This window comes from Mauremys reevesii, linkage group 2 (genome assembly GCF_016161935.1).
Source record: "Mauremys reevesii isolate NIE-2019 linkage group 2, ASM1616193v1, whole genome shotgun sequence".
Lineage (NCBI taxonomy): Eukaryota > Metazoa > Chordata > Testudines > Geoemydidae > Mauremys > Mauremys reevesii.
Genome location: NC_052624.1, coordinates 254,367,165 through 254,387,063, shown reverse-complemented (window position 1 = coordinate 254,387,063; position 19,899 = coordinate 254,367,165). Strand labels below are relative to the sequence as shown.

Here is a 19,899-nt window from a genome sequence, read left to right as displayed (position 1 = left end):
ATTGAATAATCCTCCTAATAGCACCAGAGTCTCAGTGGAGGAATACCAGTAGCATACAGAACAACTGGACAGACTCCTTGCCAGCACAAACACACTCCTTACTGTGAAATAGAAGCCTTTTTTCCCTTTCACTCATCAGTTCCACTACCCAACCAATTCTGAGTTTGTGTTCAGTTACGGTGACTCCCAAAGAGCCACTGGAGGAATTCTGAGTACAAAACTTATGCCCTGAAGCCTCCTCTTGGTTGTATTTCTCCCTGTTTACCCATATATGAAGGAGGAGGTTTCCTTCTCCTCTGGAGCTTCTGTCCAACTGGAGTTCTGGATTAATAGTTCATGCAGATACAGCAGCTCTGTTGCTGTTCTTTCCCCTGTTCGCCCACAGATGGGATCAGAGAGCACTTTAGCCTCTAGAGTTTAAGGCCACAGGACTTACATGTTCATGGCATCTGCTATTTGCATACTGTATACCTATAGTTCTCTGAGGCAAGGGCCCTGTCTAGGATTTAGCTTGCTGTTACTTATTTGTTTTACACCAAAACATACTGGCAGCTAATTTACTCATTTGGTCTGAGACTACAACAGAAAAGAAGTCTCAAACATTCCTTAAGCCATTATTTTTAGAAGAGCAAATATTTTATAACATTAAAATCAATGAATGCACAATATATTGCACATTGAACAATAGGTTTGGCTTGGTTTAAGCCCTAGAGCTTGAGGGATGATATACCTTATACATTTCACATGAGATTTTCAAAGCTGCCTCTGAGATTTGGTTTCCCATTTTCCATTGAAAGTTTCAGGCATATATCCTCACTAAGTATTTAAAAAATCTGGCAACTGAAATGGTTAAAAACCATAGTGAGGGACATATATTGGAAACATGCCTGTCCATGTGTTTTGTGCTGAGGGAAGTTTACCTTTCTGGAACTATTGTGCTAGATAGCAGGTACTGGAAATATTTGTGTTTGTGTTAATCTAGTATGGTACCCATAATGATGGAAATTTAAGCAAATTATGTTTTAATAACAACCTTAATTTGATTCTTTTCATTTCTTGTACGCTAAGCAGAACAGGAATTTGAAAGAGGGAAAAATTGTTGCTATTTTCATTAAATCAGAAAGCAGATTTAATGCAAGAACAGACAGATTTTAGACATACTAGATATGCAAAACCTACGCCAGTTTTCTGCTGATACAAGGTAAAGCAAAAAACGCTACAGGAAAAAAATCTTGAATGGGAAAATTTTCCATGCATGAAAATTTCACTATAATGGAATTTAACATTGTCAGTAAACATAAACCACCAGTGAAATTGCTTTTGATATGAGAACATCTGTCTATCTGCAAAATCCTAATGAAAAACAGCCTATTGTGTGTCATCTGCACATGAAGGCTCTGTTCTAGCCTCACTTTTTCCCTAGCGTAAATCAGGCCCAACAAACCAAACCAGATCACAAATGCCAAACTTCTCTGTCCTTTGGAAAAGTTTCCTAACTGAATCTCTAAATCTGACCTGAATTATGTGACCCAGCCTCATCGCTAGTACAAACTGTGGGCCTGATCTTGAGAGGTGATATGCACCTACAGCTCCAACTTAAGCCAAATGAAAGCCCTAAGTAATAGTTTTCCCTACCCCAATAAGCATTCTGAGGATGTGACCAGGTGAATACTGTATATAATTGGAGTAACAAAGTAAAATAGGTAGGCAGATCATAATTACTTTCTATTTGCATAGTGATTGGAAAGTGAAGAGACACAAAATTTATTATCACTGGAATTTGACCATAGGCATTGGGTTAACACCTTAAACCAGTCAGAAAAATGCCAAGAGAATTTGAATCATAGTAGTCAGTGCCTCTGTTTCATATTTGTTCTTCTGTTCCTGGCCAAATTATTATATCTGTAATAAATGAGGGGTAGGGAGGAAATGAATCTGGGAAGCCTAATACCAATGATTACAAAACAAAAGGCCACACTTGAAGAGCTGAAATACAGTATTAGCGAATAAAAATAACATCTTCAGACTCCTTACACAGAAGCCAAGGACTTGAAATAGGTGAAGTGTTCATTGATTACGTAGCTTGTATAGGAACAAATGCAATAGTTTAAAGAAACACACACACTTTTTGTTATATGATCACAAGCTAAGGGCCAGATTTTCAAAAGGGCTCAGCTCCCTGCAGCTCCTGTTGTGATATTTGTGGCCAGATTTGCAAAAGAGCTAAGCCGTTAATGTACTGAAGTTTTTTCTAAATCTACATACTTTTTTGTCAAAATGGGAGCTGCCCTACTTTGAAAATCTGGCCCAGGTACTGGGAGCTCTTTTCTTTTGAAAATGTGGGCTTAATCCAAAATGCATTGAGGTCAATAGAAATGTTTCATTGACTTTCACTAAGCTTTGGATTTGGCCCTAGATTCTGAGATTTGGACGTGGACTCTGCTGGCTATTGGACCTGCAGAAAAGTCACAAAGCTGCCAGTCTGTGGGGTCGGCTCATTAACAACAGGGAGAATTCAGGAACAGCAACGCTTCCCAAGTGCAGAGCAGTCAAGAACTCTTTGGAGTTTTGGAGTGTGTGTTCGCAGTGGAGTAACTGCACTTGATGAATACTAAAGACAATAAGAGAACAGCATCACACCCATATGGAGTATGCTATGTTCACTTCATAATTATTCCTCCTGTTTTCTTTGAAGCTTAGAGTATAGAGCTAAGGACAGACAGTACGGAATGTTCCTTGGCACTGGGTTGGAACATTCAGCAACGACTGAGAAGGAAGAGTTCCATGTATTGAATTAAATCTGATGAGATCACATCTTCAGGGGGGCATGACTGCACCCAACATGTATTGTGGAGATCTAAAAAAATCCACAGGAGTACTCCAGTCACACACACTTTCCTCAGCATTCATTGCCTGGAAGTCTGGAAGGTATCAATGGGTTCATAGATTTCAAGGCTAGGATATAGAGAATGCCTCGGCCATTTTAAGTGCTTTGCTTTTGCTGCCCTACAGCATGAGTGACCGGTATGAATTGCCATTGCCTAGGTTCTGCTCATAACTATACCGGTATGAGCACACCATGTGACTTAGCTTATAAAGATCCATAGGGCTGTTTTCACGTGAATCTCAGTTATGTTTAATTGAAAACAACTGTTATTGGAAGACTGGTGGCAGCACTCCCACAGTGTTGAGGGCCTAGTACTGGTAATACTGGGAAGCTGATTGCAGTTGTAGCATTGGGGCTGTTATTAGAATGGGGGAACTAACCACACACTTGGTTATCTTAGGCTGGTATGACCTTGGCTGGACACAATACCTTAGGATCCTAAATTATTTAGGCATTTTTGAAAACGTTATTTTTTTGTCCTGCATAAGAATCAAGTGTATGGCCAAAAGGCAAACCACAACATACTGAATAAATGCTGGGGATACATTTTTTGATATTTTGTATTTGGGTTCATGACTTTGAATGTGTTGCATGAAAATCCACACTTTTCACCAAAATGTTGCAACTTGCTGCACACATTTTTGCAATGCTGACATTAAATATTGGTGCACATTACAGCCAGCAAACCCCCCCCCAAATCAAACACTGATTAACAGACCTTTAAAATATTTTGGTTTTTATTCTCCCTGTCCCCCCAAGCTCCTTAAGAAAGGTTAAAGTGCAGAAACTCTGGTTGAAATTTGCAAGTCTAAACCCCATGTAAGCCCTATTTTGAGGACTTAAGGGACACAGAGGGCCTGTACTCACTAACTGTTTGATCACAGATTAAAGACCTGTAAATAAACTTCCAATCAAAGTGACTACTTGTAAAAATAAAACATTTCTATTGGCTGGTTTCCACTGAGATTTCAGAGGATTTTTGTTTTCATGATTTCTTAATTTTTTCCAGAATTACCAAAAACATACAACTAGCAGCAATGTGCTTTGCTCACTATTGTATGAGAAGTCTCTCAACACTCAGCAAATTAAATCCGAAGTCTGTTACCAACTACTCCCATATCTACTACCCCAAGTGTTTCTACAAGAGAGAATGTGATTTCTCACGGACACTGGAGAGTGCTGCTTAATAATTCATCCTAAAATTTAATTTCAAAGCTTGTAAGCATTTAACTGTTTAAAATGGAATTAGTCACTGAAGCAAGCTGAGAGGAACCTAGAGTATTATTTAACACCCATTCATTTTACCTTCAGCTTAGTTTAAAAACTGGATCAGTTTCATGTTCAGTCACATCAGGGCACTGAAGTAATGGGCCTTCTTCTACATTTGTTTTGGTTATTGCTGGACTAGGCATTTATATTATAAATGGCATAGCTATACATGGAAATATGGTTTATGCGTACATACCACATGTATGTACATATAGTGCCTTCTTGCCATTAGCTTGGCAGAATTCCAATACGTACGCTGTGTAATATTTGAGCTGTTTTGAACAGTACTAGTAGCAAATATACAAGAGAAAGGGCTTGACTGTGACTTGAACTACATATCCATCCAGGGGCAACAGTTAACCTTCCCACTCTTGTACCTTATATCTCTATATGGACTTTGACCCTGGGTATTGGTATTGAGCATGATAGAGGAAGTGAGCTCTGCATGCCCAATTTTTCCCTTCCAGTGCAACTGGGCAGTGAGTGGGCAGAGTCTTGGATCCATCCTCAATGTTCCAGCCAGTGGAGATGACCTGGTGTGGGTGGAGTAGGTTAATTGTTTGCTTATGGTATAGGCCAGCAGCATACTCCTATCCTCTGGATCAACAGTTTTTTCCCCATAATGCTCCTGGAATGGTGCGGTAAGGCACTGTCCCTTTCTATGGACATTGTTCCTGTGGCACAATGCAGCCCAAGACTTACAGGGAATTTCTGTTGGAAAGGAAAGCATTGGCAATGTTCTCAAAAAACAAACCTGCAGGCCAACTTGTTTAGATTCAAGAGCGAAATTTACCCTGTGCAAAGAACCCATTTAAGCCCTGTTTTGAGGCTTAAACTGTACAGCCTGTTTACACTGAGGTGAATTCACTCCCAAGTGAATTAGAAGTAGTGTGCTGTTGAATTATTCACTGTCAGGGATTATGACTTTATTGGAACATAGGACTTGCCATAACGAATCAGACCCAGCATGCACCTAGTCAGGTGTCCTGTCTCCAACTGTAGCCAGCACCATGTGCTTCAGGGGAAAGTGTAACAACCTTAATGTTTCTAGAAAGCACACTAGATTATTTCTCTCACTGCCATTTACATGGCCACCACCCACCAGAATGGCCCTTGCTTTGCTAGTGACTGTAGTTTTAATCTGTCCATGATTCATGATTGACTGCTTTGAAGGAATTATGAGCACTATCTAAATTTGTATCTTTAAAACAGATTGGTTTCAGGGACAGCTCTAGCTCTGATCATTATCTCGCAGTAAATAGTTAGGAGGGTACAAACGGCAGATAGTGGTGGGGTAAAGTTTAAAGATGCAAAAGTGGTCTGAGACACATCTATTGTAGCATCCACCTTCAAAAGGATTGTGATGGGGCAGTGAAGCCTCACACCAGCAGAGAAGGGGCTCAAGAGAGCCTGTGGAACCAGCTAGCTCTGCCACACTATAGTTGCAGCCAGTACCAAGTCTGGAGGGGGAATAAAAGGAGAGAGCCTGGCTCAGTTGGAGGACAGAGCTCTGCCTGAAGGGAGCTTTGCTTGCACAGTTGCAGAGGTGCAGGCTGTGGTTAGATGTTGTTAAATGTTGATGAAATTCAATAAGGACAAATGCAAAGTATTCCACTTAGGAAGGAACAATCAGTTGCACACATACAAAAAGGAAATGACTGCCTAGGAAGGAGTACTGCGGAAAGGGATCTGCGGGTCATCGTGAACCACAAGCTAAATATGAGTCAACAGTGTAACGCTGCTGCAAAAAAAGCAAACATCATTCTGGGATGTATTAGCAGGAGTGTTGTAAGCTCTTCCCCTCCATTCCGCTCTGATTAGGCCTCAACTGGAGTATTGTATCCAGTTCTGGGCACCAAATTTCAGGAAGGATGTGGACAAATTGAAGAGAATCCAGAGAAGAGCGACAAACATGATTAATGGTCTAGAAAACATAACGTATGAGGAAAGATTGAAAAAATTAAGTTTGTTTAGTCTGGAAAAGAGAAGACTGAGAGAGGACATAACAGTTTTCAAGTACGTAAAAGGTTGTTACAAGGATGAGGGAGAAAAAATATTGTTCTTAACCTCTGTGGATAGGACAAGAAGCAATGGGCTTAAATTGCAGCAAGGGAGTTTTAGGTTGAACATTAGGAAAAACTTCCTAACTGTCTTGGTGGTTAAGTACTTGAATAAATTGCCTAGGGAGGTTGTGGAATCTCCATCATTGGGGATTTTTAAGAGCAGGTTGGACAAACACCTGTCAGGGATGGTCTAGATAATACTTAGTCCTGCCATGAGTGCAGGGGACTGGACTAGATGACCTCTCAAGGTCCCTTCCAGTCCTATAATTCTATGTTTCTATGTTCACATTTATCTACACATGGAATTCTTTTGAAATAGCTATTCAGGAATAATTCCATGTGTAGAGTGTTGTAAAAACTGGTCCTACAACCTGAATTGTAAATTCAACAAAAAGTGAAAAAGTTCATAAAGTATCACAATAGCCTACAACGATAAATGTTAATGAGAAAAGGTGAAAAAGGGAGAGAAAAAGGCTAAATTAGTCTAAACAGATAGGTCCACTAATATAACTCAAAGACTGTATTAAAAATCAGGCTTGGTAAACAAGTGTGGGCCCAAAAAACAATGGACCAAAATTAGTATGTCAGAAATTAGGCCTAATTTGTGGACAAAATAATGAGGGGAAGGGCTATTTCATCATACACTTCCCTATTGGGGTCCTCAAAGAGATACATGGGGGTGGGCGGGAATCTGGCTACTGCAATGCTGGTTGATAGAAAGGAGAAGATGCAAATGCTGGCTGTCTCAAAGACAAGAGAAGGGGAAGGCGTGAACTTTACCATTATAATGGCCACCTACACTATCTCCTGGGACCCCAGAATCCAGTGTGACACTATTATGCCTTGTTTATCTTAATCTTGAGAGATATCCTGACCAGGCTTGGCCATAGAGAGGAATCCAGATGATGCCACCACCTCCAGCTAACTCCTGAGCACCATCAGGGATGGGAGACTTTGTGTCATTTTCCTTCCCTGCTTTATTTCTTCTCTTTCCTATCTCGTCTTTTTCCTTCTATCTAATAAGAGTCTGGCTTAGCTGACAGCCTGTGGCCAGAAAGGCAGCTAAATGCAATAGCCTGAACAGTCTGTTGCTGGTACAAGTTGTCAGGTCTCAGTGTAGCTGATAAGACTGTGCTGTGCCTCTCTGTTTCCAGCAGTAAGGTTGTAAATGACAGTCAATTCCAAAGACAAAAAGCTGCATTTTCTATCACTGCTGTTCTTTGCTCTCCCCTCGTGTGTGTGTTTGTCTTGTTTTGTCTTCCAGAAAACAGAATCAGACTTCAACAACAAGAGTAACAACAACATCTCCAGCCCATCTTCACTCTTCCCCAAAAGGACAGTTATTACCATCAGAGAAGGGGGTTTCCTTCTAAAATCTATCTCCAGTTAAAGGAAAATGGAACAAGGATTATGGTTATGGCCCTACCAAATTCAAGGTCCATTTTGGTCAATTTCAGAGTCAGAGGATTACAAATCATAAATTTCATGATTTCAGCTATTTAAATCTGAAATCTTATGGTGTTGTAATTATAGGGGACCTGACCCAAAAAGGAGTTGGCGGGGGTGTGTGTGTGTCAAGGTTATTGGGGGTGGGGGGCGGGTTGTGGTACTGCTACCTTTACTTCTGCGCTGCTGCAGCTCTGAAGGCAGAGCCACCACCAGCAGTAGCCTGCAGAGCTGGGCCCTCAGTCAGCAACCACCACTCTCTGGCCGCCCAGCTCTGAAGGCAGCAGCACAGAAGTAAGGGTGACATGGTATGGTATTGCAACCCTTACTTCTGTGCTGCTGCTGGCGGGGTGCTGCCTTCAGAGCTGGGCACCCAGCCAACAGCTGCTGCTCTCTAGCCACCCAGTTCTGAAGGCAGCGCAGAAGTAAGCGTGGCAATACTGTGATCCCCCCTAAAATAACCTTGTGACCCCCCCCCCCGCAACTCCCTTTTGGGTCAGGACCCCCAGTTTGAGAAATGCTGGTTTCCCCTGTGAAATCTGTATTGTATAGGGTAAACACACAAAAGATTTCAAAGGGGGAGTCCAGATTTCACGGTCCGTGATGCGTTTTTCATGGCCGTAAATTTGGGAGGGCCCTAATTATGGTTAAAACAAAAGCCTTACTTCTTACTTCACATTTCAAATGCTTTAAATGTTTTTCCTGCCTTTTCTGTATGTTTAATAAAAGATTAAAAATGTGTTTGCCATTAAATTAAGTAGGTGCTGTATACCAAACCTCAAATCTTGTTTAGAGCAGCTTAATGTTGTCAGTTACAGGGTCATGTTAACATTTTTGTATCTTTGGTTCCATTTATGTTGTAGACTCATAGATTTTAAAGCTAGAAGTTACCATCATGGTCATCTAATCTGAACTCCTGCACATTGCAGGCCACAGAACCTCGCCAGCCCCTCCCACTCTTATAATAGACCCTGTGGCTGAGTTGCTAAAGTCCTCAAATCATGATTTAAAGACTTCAAGTTTCAAAGAATCAACCATTTAGGCTAGCTTAAACCTGCAAGTGACCCTTGTTCCATGCTGCATAGGAACACGAAAAGATCCCAGGGTGACTGCCAAACTGATCATGGGGAAAATTCCTTCTTGACCAAGGCACACTTACTCTGGAATAAGAGCACCTTGATCTGGTTTAGTTTAATCAATTTAAATCCACTTAGTCCACTTGGTTTAAGCTAAACAGGAAAAAGGCACTCTTATTCCACAATCAGAATGTCCACAACTTTTCAGGACTATCTCTTGTGCTTTAAAAATCACACCCTACCTTAATTCTAATTACTTTCAAGCGTAGACAAGCCCTTGGATGTTATTTGTCCTCCTAGATGTGTGGGGTCAGCACACTACTTCTGCAGTGCTCTCAGTGCTTGGTGTCCTGTGAATGAAAGACTGGACGCCTGGTCTACATATGGATTTTTAACTGGTATAAGTAAGTTGGTTAGGACATTTTTTTACACCAGCATAGTTAGAGGTACAATACTCCCACCCCAGTAGGGGCAAAGATACATTGGTATAATCATGCCTTATACGAGCATGAATTATTCCTATTCTGTACTGAAATAGCTATAGAGCTACAAAGCACCTGGTATACAAAGTGCACCCACACTAGGAATGTTGTACCATTTTAACTATACCAGTGTATTTAAAGTGGTACAACTTTCCAGCATAGACAATGCTTTTCTCAGGCTCACTCACTTGCATGGTAGTACATTACAACCAGGCTGGCACTAGACCAAATGGCATCCAAGGCGAGAAGCGTCTTCAGAGCCCGCCACCTCCATTTGTTAAACTTTTGAATACCTTATTTTTTATTGCATTTGTAGCCCATTTCACAACTTTGATGCATGAAGTGAATGCATGATTTATCTCTGTCATATAAGACGATAAATTTGCATGCTAGGATCTGTAAATCTGTATATATTCATGCCATATATAAGTAAATAAAAATGTATTTACTGTAGGCTTATAGCAACTTTTTTAGTTTTAAGAATAATTGAAATGTACTAACACCAAGAAATTGAACTGTGCACCAACATTGAGTGGACCAGCATGAAACAGTGTTACAGTAGTTTTCTGCCAATTCTTTGACCGCGGTGATGGCATCTTCAAATCCATTGTCTCTGTAGGCCACAATAAAATCAAGGCAGCTTCTCATTAAAGTAGTAGCGGTTGTGATGTCCATTGACTGAGTTTGTAATGTCTTGCTTACAACGGTTACTTGGAACAGCATATAATGCCAAACAACAATTGAGACCAGAAATTTAAAGTCAGTGATCTGGTTTCTCAGGCTTTGCTCTTCCTGTCGGATTCCAGCCTCGGCTTTACTCAACTGTACTAGTTCCATCAGAGTGTCTTATCCCTCAGTCACTTGGTACCTCACTGTCCTTACACTGTCAATGTCGTTCTCCCGGCAACTGTCACTTAGCAGCTTCACGGTCAGATTTGTAACATTGTCCGTGAGGCTCTTCCGCCTGATAGTTGATGCTGAAAACAGGACTTATATCCTTTGCAGTACTCTGAAGAGAGATACTGAATCTAAAGATGATGACATTGCATTTGACACAACCAGGTTGAGGGAATGGCAGCCACAAAGCATGAAGAAAGTTTTTGAATTCAGCACAAGGATCCTTGCCTGTACACCACTGTTTCTTCCCTTCGTGTTCACACTGTTGTTGTAGCCTTGGCCGTGGCAGTCCTGAAGCTTTATTTTATTCTCATTCAAAATGTTCATAAACAGTTCTGTTAGGCCTCTTCCAGTACAGTCGTCCACAGACTGGAAATAGATAAAGTGTTCCTTTACTTGGATACAACCATGCTCATCAACAAATCTTATTGTAAATGACATCTTCTCACTGTGACTAATGCCGGGAGTGCAGTCCATTATTTCGGCATAGTACTTCACTTTGCCAAGCCGCATCACTTTATCAAGCACCTTCCATGCCACAAGGTCAGTCAATTCATTTTGAATTGTTTTGCTGCAGTAATGGTCCACAGCTTCTGGACAAACTATTCAACATAGGTGTTCAGGCATGACATCATCATATTCCCCAAGGAGCGCTACCAAACTGAGGAAATTACCTTTATGTTCAGTGAACAACTTATCTGACGAGCCAAATTATTCTTTGCTGCAAGCTAGATTGCAACTGAGCTTTTTGCTTCTTATATGATGCTTCTTCAGGGGCATCTTTTGTTTTCTACAGGGGAAAACAGACAATATTAATGAGAGCAAAAGTCTATGTTCTACAGTTTTAGAAAGTCAAACATTACATGGTAAACATTGCAAAAAAAAGTAACAGTATTTCTTTTATATTGTTGCATAGATAGGGGTTCAACGGATCTCTCTGGTGATCATTAAACATATCCTTTATTAGTCGCTACCTATACTCTTCAAGTCTTAAAACACAAGTACACTTTTACAATTACATAATAAAACAAAGTTCACAATATCACAAGTGGGATCTCACTTCACTTCATTCTCTTATCTCATTGACTGACTGGCGATGCCCCACCACTTATATACTCATGAGAGCATGGCTGACAACATTCTAGAAGGTTCAAGGAAAATGTAATTCTCAGAAAGCCTGGAAGATTCCATGAGACTCTACAAAGGTCCAGAACATTCTAGGAAGTTAGTGAAAAATGAATCCACAGATGGAATACATGAAACATGTTACTTCACACATTCTATTTTCCCTTTTGTTGCTAACAACAAAAACAGCATCCCAAGCCCAGTGCCCACCAAGCCCGGCACCCCAGGCAGTCACCTGGGTCTCCTGCCCCTAAATCCGGTCCTGATTACAACCCTGCTTGACTGCAAGGCCAGCTGGTACAGGTCAATACCATTTTAACTACATTTTGCTCAACTCCCTTCTAAATAGTTTGGTTTTTGTTTGTGTGATTGATTCAATATCTATAGTAGCTAAGTCATTTTCATGCACTAAAACTCACTTAGTCATTTTAAACTTTGTTTAAGATGACTAACGTGGAAGGTAGGAAATCTGCACACACAGAAAATGACAAAATACTCTTCCAACTGACAAAGTGGTCATGGGTTCCAATAGATGCTACAATGTCAAGAGGCCTACCAGTCCTTGTGGGTTTTAAATAATAGATTTCCCCCAGACAGTAGATTGATTTCAAACAATGCGAAAGTGATTAAAATGAAACTTGCTTGGGTTTCAGTTACTCAATGGCACTTTGCCTGGAGTCCTGGAACACATTCAGCTTGGTATGGCTTTGTCAATCAGGAAGAAAGTGCAGACAATGAGCATTGATACTAAGGAGGAGACAAAATAAGGCTAGTTTAGTATTTCCTCTTGTTCAGGAGATCTGTGATCTAATCTTATTTGCCTTCTCATTATAATTCCTGAAAAAAGTACAAAAATAAGTATTCTTGTCTTGTGATTAATCTTAGAAGTTTTTATAATGCCTTTATAAGTCATGAAGAGTTGAAAAGTCTTTTTTAAGCTGAATGTCAAGATCCCTTATGTGACAACTGTCAGCTAGTGTATGAAAGCATCCTATAAAGAGTGAGACAGCCCATTAGGAATCACTTTCTTATGCTTTGTTTTGTGTATTGGAAGTCAAGTTCCTAAGCTTGTACCTTCTAAATAAAAGATTTTGCAGACTAATATTTTCAGGTAAATGTAAAAAAAAAATCATTCAGAGACCTTAACCAAAAAATGTAATGAACTGCTATGGGTAAATCAGCAAGGAATGCTGCTATGCGGTTGGTGATCATGTAGTCACCAACAGCTTTGGTGGCACAATAAGATTGTCAATGATGGACAGAGACTGAACATCCAGCCAGACCAACATAAAGAATCTAATCAGAGATCAATCCGAGTGGCACTAAATCTGCAAGGATGCTATGGTCCCTTTGGGATGTGCCTTGATGATCATGAGAATATTGGAGCATCAAATAAAATAGGTCCTATTCAGCAGACATTCTGGACCAGATTTCAGAGTTAGGCATGTACAACTGCACAATATTCCTTATAGTAAGTATGGATAACCCAGCCAAATCATCAAATGCAAAATTAAAGGTATTTTGTATTGTTAATCACTGTGCAATCACTTCTCTATTGGAGAAGCTGTTATACACCTGTCAATTTGGACAAAACCAATTCTGTGGGAAGAAATATTTGTTGATGTGACTATATTAAAAACAACTATTGATATCTTTGAACATACCCAATGCTTTTAATTTGGGGAACAAATCTTGTATACACAATTCATCATATTCATATTACACTGAAGCTGCAATTCTAATTCATAGACAAAAAGAACTTCTTATAAGACTACACAGTAGTTTAAGAAAACAATCATAACACAAAATTGTTAAGAAATGTCATTTCCTTGCAAACTTTGATTTAACTAGCTGATATTTACTATTTTGTTCAGTGTTAGTTGACAGAATCATTATTTTAAAAATCAAAATAATCAGCACAGCAATAATGAGTTTAACTGGAGCAAGGAACAAAGAAGTCAGACTAGATGAGGAGGTCAGACTAGATGATCAGGAGGTCAGACTAGATGATCATAATGGTCCCTTCTGATGTTGAATTCTATGATTGAAGTCATTTAAAAGGCAAACCCTTAAAACATTTATTGCTTCAATACTGGCTAATTGTGATGTGTTTTACCAAAGAATAGTTAGTAGGCCAAATTCTCTGCTATCGTGGCTCCACTGAAGTCATGCATGTACACCACCAGTTAAGGTTAAAGGGGGCAGATCCTCAGCTGAGATAAATGACCATAACACCAGTGGAACAAGGACAATTTAAACCAGCTAAAGATCCAGAAGTATCTTAACTGTTAGAAAATCTCATATTGGCTCAGAATTCTCAGGGGGCCTGTAACCGGGCCGACTCACCCCTGCAGCGCCTCCTGCTGGTGACTCCTGGGAATTAGCTCCATTCCAGCTCTGTCCAGTGGAGCGCCTCCTCCTGGTGGTGTCCTGTCCATCGTTCTGCCCTCTGTTGCTGTCTCTGGACCCGTGTTGCTGCCTGCTCAGCGGCGTCCTCTTTGAGGCCGCTGCCCTCCGGCAGTGCCCCTTAGTCCATCTGCACCTTCTTCCAGGGGTTGGTGATCAGCAGTCCCACACCCCAGCCACTATGTCCAACCACCCTCTGAGTTCAATCCCTTCTTGTCAGGGCTCTGGCGTAGTATAATGGCCGCTCCCTACGGCCATTGGCTGGGTGTACTGCAAGGAGTGAAGGGAGGGACCCAGGCCTACCCACTACTCTGGGTCCCAGCCCTGGGACCCTCTGGTGGCAGCCTCGCTGTCCTGCTTCTCTCCCCTCGTCTGTCTGCTTCCCTGGGCCACTTCCCCTACGGCCCCTTGCACCCGCTAGGCCCTTCCCTTCAGGGCCTGCAGCCTGGTGGCTATAGGCTCAAGCTCTCTAGCCTCCCGGAGCCCTGGCCAGCACTGCGCTGTCCATGGTGCTAGTCTCCACCCTTGGAGACTGACCTTCCCCTCTCAAAGGCCTGGGACAGACTGACTGCTCCTGCTCTGGGCAGCCTTTATAGATGTCTGAGCCTGGCCCTGATTGGCTGTCTCCAAACTGGGCCCTGATTGGCTCACAATAAGCCCTTCTCTGATTGGCTCCCTGTCTGCGCAGGCGCCCTGGCCTGCCACAGTCCATTCTCACAGGGAGTGGGGCAGTCCGCCCCACTACAGGGCCAATTTGATTCTCACATCTGAGAACAAAATGGGCATAATAAAGTAATAATTATGAATAATAATTGTATAACACTTACCTTAATGCCTTAAATTGGCAAATTGCTTTTTAATATTAACAAATATATCTCATTGAGAATAGGACCAAATATAAAAAGAGCAAACAATCATATATACTGACTGGTAAGTGCATCACTCAAGAACGTGTTCTAGATTCAGATGGTGGAAATATAAGACCTGTGGCTATTTAACCTTGCCATACTATAAGTGAGAACACCACTTTTTAGAAGTGCCCCCAGTTGCAGGATTTCAAATAACCAAGGCTGTAAGATCATGAACTGTTATGCAGTTTTATCTAGCAATTTGATAACATACAAAAGGGGTCATCCAAGAACATACACTGCTGGGAGATGCCACTTTGTTCACTTGGTTAATCAGCCAAAGTCTTGAATGAAAGGTCTGGTAAAACACTTCACAGTTCTTTCTTCAGTCAATTCTCTCCTTTGATAAAAATACCCAGACAATGTAAAGGGATGAATTGTGCAGTGAATCAGTAATATGTTGCTACTACTAAAAATGACAATTGGTGAGTAACATTTCAAGAAGCTTGAATCTAATGAATGGTAGCAAAGAACAAATAACTGAATATGGACACCACATTAGTAGTTTGAATTTATGTATTACAAAAATCTGTTATTTTGCCTTTAAATAAATCTGACTTTAACCAAGTTGGTTTCTTAGGATATTTTATATGCAGTAGTTCAATATCTGATTTGTTTCAAGCTGTTCCTTGTATTAAATTCACATTTTGGTACCTATATGGATACCAGGGGAACCAATGCTGAGGATATATTTGTAGAAAACTAAACCTACTGTAAGTAACAGTTTTCATCTATGTATATAGACAAGGTCAGTTGGACAGTCATATTTATCCTCTCTTATAATACAAGAAAAGAAAACATGAAGGCAGCATATTTACATAGCAGGTGGACAGACAGACCAACAGATGCCAGTCGGCCATTGGAACTCACTGCCACAGAACAGAGGCAAGGAGCTTAGACAGACTTTTTTATTTTTTTAATTATTACTTTTAAGGACATTCATATGAACAAAAAATGTCTGCAGCTACCATATCTAGGAATTTTTTTATGAGAGATTAACCCCCAAGGCACCCATATATGATCGTGATCATGATGATAAAGGAACCCAGGTAGATAGTGCCAGTATGTTTCAGAACGTAAGCCAAGCACTAATTTCTTGGGGTTAGGAAGAAATGTCTTCATAGACATATTATTGTATAAGAGTTCAATATTGGGGTTTCTCTCTGAAGTATCTAGCAATGGCTGCTGTCAAAGATAGGATGCCAAATTAAATTGACCATTAGTCTCATCTTCATATGGCATTTCATATGTTCCTAAAATGATTTTTTGACAGTGTATTTACATTTTCTCGCTAAGGTTTTATATTAGAAGTGATAGCAAAGAGCAAATGAACAAGATAAATAGAACCTTTTTAATCATACAGGTTAGGAAGCAGGATGTATATTTTCAAGTACACTAAACTGTCTTAATATTAACTGCAGACCAATTTACTGATTTTTCATGTCAGTAAATCCCACTAGTAAGGAAAAATACGGCTTGGTTAAACCTACCTATCAGTCAATGTTAAAAGATTAACAGTAAGAGAAGAAGAGAACATCCATAATGCTGCCTCACTAAAATAACTTTTCTGATCTGTGTGTTTTCCCCCAAGCTTAGCTTCTATAGAACCCCAGAGTACTGTGGGAACATGCTTTCACCGGCATCCATTCTTCTTCCAGCTTCTGAATCCAAAGAACCCCCCAAGAAAGGAACATAAAAATGAATCCTTTTATTATCGCACTCCAATCATTAGGGCTATTGTGAAGCTTACTGCCAGCAATCTCTATTCTGAGTATTTCAAGCAAGATATGTTCTCTGTCAGTAGGGAAATGTCCGTGTAGGCTGCTTCCCTTTGAACTAAGCCCACACTTGGAAAACTTCTCTTATACTGTTAGTGTATATGACTGTGACCCAAGAACCTCTTAATGCCAACTAGCAAGGGGATACAGGAATATCTTGATTCTGGTAGGTACATTCTGGTTCACAAAAGAAAGTCATGAGAGGTCTTAAATAAAAGCCCAGGGTCACATTGGTCATCATTATCATTGTGAAATGTACAAACAAATACTATGTGAAGAGTTTATGTTTATATATGGAAAATATGGCTTTAAAGTATGTAACAAGGCTGGGATGAAAAACAGGTTTTCCTTCAGACAGGGGGTCAGAAACAGGGGCGGCTCTAGACATTTCGCCGCCCCAAGCAGGGCGGCATGCCGCAGGGGGCGCTCTGCCGGTCGCCGGTCCCACGGCTCCGGTGGACCTCCCGCAGGCGTGCCTGCGGAGGGTCCGCTGGTACCGGGGACCGGCAGAACGCCCCCCCGCGGCATGCCGCCCCAAGCACGTGCTTGGCGTGCTGGGGTCTGGAGCCGCCCCTGGTCAGAAATGTATGTCTCTTTGTCAGAATGTAAATTAAGCATTGTAAGCTAACACAATGGACGCCCACTTCTATGTGAACTCAGAAGTTAGCAACGACATGTAAAGTCAATTGAGAAGGAGCACACAGGAAAAACAAACCATGGGTGGTTATCCTGGCTCTGTGCAAAGACAATAAACACTGGAATATATTTATGATGTAAAGAAGACACCCCATCATCCAACACATAAGAAGTAAATGGACAATGCATATACATTGATGAAAACAGAACTGCAGCCAACCTTGGTTGAAAAGCTGCATAAGATATTGGGTGAGATAGAGCTTGTTAGCTAGGAGGCTAAACTGTTAAGTTTAGTCTCTAGAAAGCATGTTATGATTTTGTTTTACGTTATCATTTGTTTCCAATATACCTCCCCACTATCACTTGAACCTTGAATCTTAGATATAGTTGTAATGAAAATGAGAATAAATTTATTATCAAAGTGCTGTGATAGTCAGCAAAGTGCTAATCCTGAGTTGAATCATACCAACTAGTGTGCATACTCTTCCTTGGTGGACAGCAGGCCTGGGATTTCTGTGGACAAGGGGGCTGGACACTTCAGGGGAACATTTCAAAGGGACTCAGGAACTGGAGTCTTAATCTGTAAGGCAAAGTAAGGGTCGGCATTGCCCAGAGGACAGTATTTGAATGGCTAACAGGCTTCTGGTGGTAGGGAGCTGACTTCCTCACACTAGCGGTGAGGATAAGAAGGTGACTCACAGCCCTGGGTACCTCAAGAACCAACACAATGACATCACTTGATCTGGTGTTCTTTCTATCCATTAATCCATCTGGAGATCTGCAGCTCTCCTTGACCCTTCCACCACTTCAGAGGTACCAAATGCCCAGCCTGTAAGCCAGATTCAGTTCACTTCACTTGATATATTTGTGGCCTGCACAAAATTCAGTTTCTGCAAAATCTAAGTTTAATTTTTTTACAGAGAATGTTTTTAATGCATACACTTGTGAAGGAAACCTTCCAAGCATGAACCACGTGTAAATGATGCAGTGTTTTCTTCCTGAGCCTGCAGAAAGCCTAAAACAGTAATACAGAGTTAAAAACTCCTCTGTCTCCATTAGTTTCAACCAGATATTAACACTCACATCTGATGATACTTTAATGTAAGAATTAGCTATTTAAACTGCCAATCAGTTTTTAGAAAATTGGTAATTTTTTCACTAGCTGTCATAATTTTAAATAGTGCCAGTGTGTCCCCAGGAGATCTGACATTTTGCTGATACTTCCCCCTCCAGGGGAGGGAACATGACACAGAAAATGCAGCTCACATGGGCAAGACATAGATTGTCAGAAGATTCTTAATGCACAATACAATACACTGTTAAATTGGCAGCTTCCTATCTGATTTAATTTCATTTATTTCTGAAATTCTCTCAGTGCTTCCAATGCTTTAGTCTTCATTGTAATTGGATGCGGTTCTTAGGCTTTTTGATATAATATGATGGAACAGATTTTCTTTAAGTCACTGCATTTATGCAAGCAAAACAGAATATTTTACATTCAGAAGATTTTATCCAAACATGCTGGATTCCCAGAAGACATTTCAAGATTAAAATCCCAGTTAAATATGTGCCAAGGGCAAATTAAAGCTGGCTTGTTCAGTTCTCCCTGAGGATGTTTGGCATAAACATTAGTTATAATATAAAGTACTGTACATATCCTGAGGTTCTGGGAGGGAGTCGAGCCGAGCTGCATACTGCAGGCTCTCTCCCTTTATACACTACATTAGTGTCCACAATTGTTAAGCAAAATCCTCCTGATATATATTACCTGATCCAGAAGAAGTCTCAAGATCCCCCTTTATTGGGTAGGCGGTTTGTATGGCCTTAATAAGGTAAATACCACACCATAAGAACAATAGAACATTACTTCAGTGAGAAACATTTCCAAAGCATAAAGTTAAAGCCGGCAAACAATAGCACAAATCACAATAGCATATCATAATATAACTAGCTACTGACAGTTTAAGATGACTCAATAACAATGTTTCTCAGGGCAACGTATTTGTTCAAATGTTGCAACATTTTTTACTGGATTCTGGATTAAACAATAGATTAATCTGTTCCTGGTTCAATTTTGCTAGGTATTGAATTGTTGCTTCAGATTTCTTCCCCAGAATCATCAGTGGAAGCACGTGGAAAAGACTTTCAGCTCCCATCCTGGGAGATGAGAATTTTTCTTTGTTATATAAGAGTTCTTTTTTCTCTTGGGTTCAGGAATGCCTTTGACCTCAGCCTTTAAATCAACTAACGGTACAATTATTGTGCATCCACCAAGCAGATTAAGGCTGAACTTCCTAGCTATTATGATATCCCCCTCCACATGAGGATCTTTGTGCCAACGCCCTCTGACAGCCATTTTTCTAATCATTGTGATGCATTTTCTCCTTCAATAACCTCGAGTCCCCTCCAAGTACTTGGATTTTATGGGTTCTAGTGTAATGTTTCTAGCAATCCAACATAGCTATTTAATGCCTCATTACCCTGCATGGATGCATTTTGGGTTTTAATACAGTGCTTTATCTTCAGGTGCTTTGCATTTTAAGTCAGTATTACTTAGAAATAATTGTAGTAACATGGTACTCCTAGTTGTTCATATGCAAGAACTAATTACACATTGCCCATCCTCTCAGGACTCAGTACTTCCGTGTCGTTGAGCCTTTTAAGAGAATTTAGTGCTCATGAAAGATGCTAGGATGCCTGACAGCCCCGTGGATTGAAGCCCTTTCTCCATGGGAAAGTGGCAAGACAGGTTTTCCCACACTGAAACCAATATGTCTCAAAATATTATCTCTTGAGATGAATGGTTAATTCAGCCTCCATCTGTATTCACTCCTTTGCCTTTCTGGTAAGCCTGCCACCCAGTGGCATAATTAGAGCTGAATGAATACTGGAAAAAATATTTGTAAACATTTCTTTAATGAATTCA

General features: G+C 40.6%; 2 long non-coding RNA genes across 4 annotated transcripts in view; one reads left to right on the top strand and one right to left on the bottom strand.

Moving 5' to 3' along the window:
• Positions 1-9,649: 9,649 nt before the first annotated feature.
• LOC120397972 lies at positions 9,650-11,258 on the bottom strand. Its single transcript, XR_005594110.1, has 2 exons — positions 11,181-11,258; positions 9,650-10,910 (listed from the first exon to the last, which is right to left on the bottom strand). It is a non-coding gene; the product is annotated as an uncharacterized LOC120397972 (long non-coding RNA).
• Positions 11,259-11,422: 164 nt separating this feature from the next.
• Positions 11,423-19,899, top strand: part of LOC120397971 — a 70,124-nt gene continuing 61,647 nt past the window's right edge. For all 3 annotated transcript variants that reach the window (XR_005594109.1, XR_005594107.1, XR_005594108.1), the window contains exon 1: positions 11,423-11,548. This is a non-coding gene — a long non-coding RNA (uncharacterized LOC120397971). The remainder of the gene's footprint in view (positions 11,549-19,899) is intronic.